The sequence below is a fragment of the Buceros rhinoceros genome, unplaced genomic scaffold (genome assembly GCF_000710305.1).
Source record: "Buceros rhinoceros silvestris isolate BGI_N320 unplaced genomic scaffold, ASM71030v1 scaffold19604, whole genome shotgun sequence".
Classification (NCBI taxonomy): Eukaryota; Metazoa; Chordata; class Aves; order Bucerotiformes; family Bucerotidae; genus Buceros; species Buceros rhinoceros.
The window spans coordinates 32,557-32,887 of record NW_010410253.1 but is presented as its reverse complement, the minus strand read 5'-3'; positions in this window follow the sequence as shown (position 1 = coordinate 32,887).

The window sequence follows — 331 nt, the reverse complement described above, 5'->3', positions numbered from 1 at the left end:
CCGCAGGAAGCTGCTGTTCCCCGCCGCGTACTGGTGGTGGTGGTGGTAGTGCTCGGGCTGGCTGTGCCAGAACAGCATTTTGGGGTGAGGCGAAGCGCTGTGCTCGGCCAAGAGGTGGTCACTGCAGCGGGGGAGAGAGAGGAGAAGAGACATGGTCAGGGTAAAGGTGCTGCTGGACTCCTCTGACAGCTCTGCCAGCAGCGCCGGCAAGGTCACTCCCTGCACGTCGGGGTGTGCGCGGGTGACAAGAGCACAACTTCAGAATCGCCCTCTCACCGTTACAAACGGATCCAAACACCAGTGAAAACACTCAAACTGCAGGAAAAATATC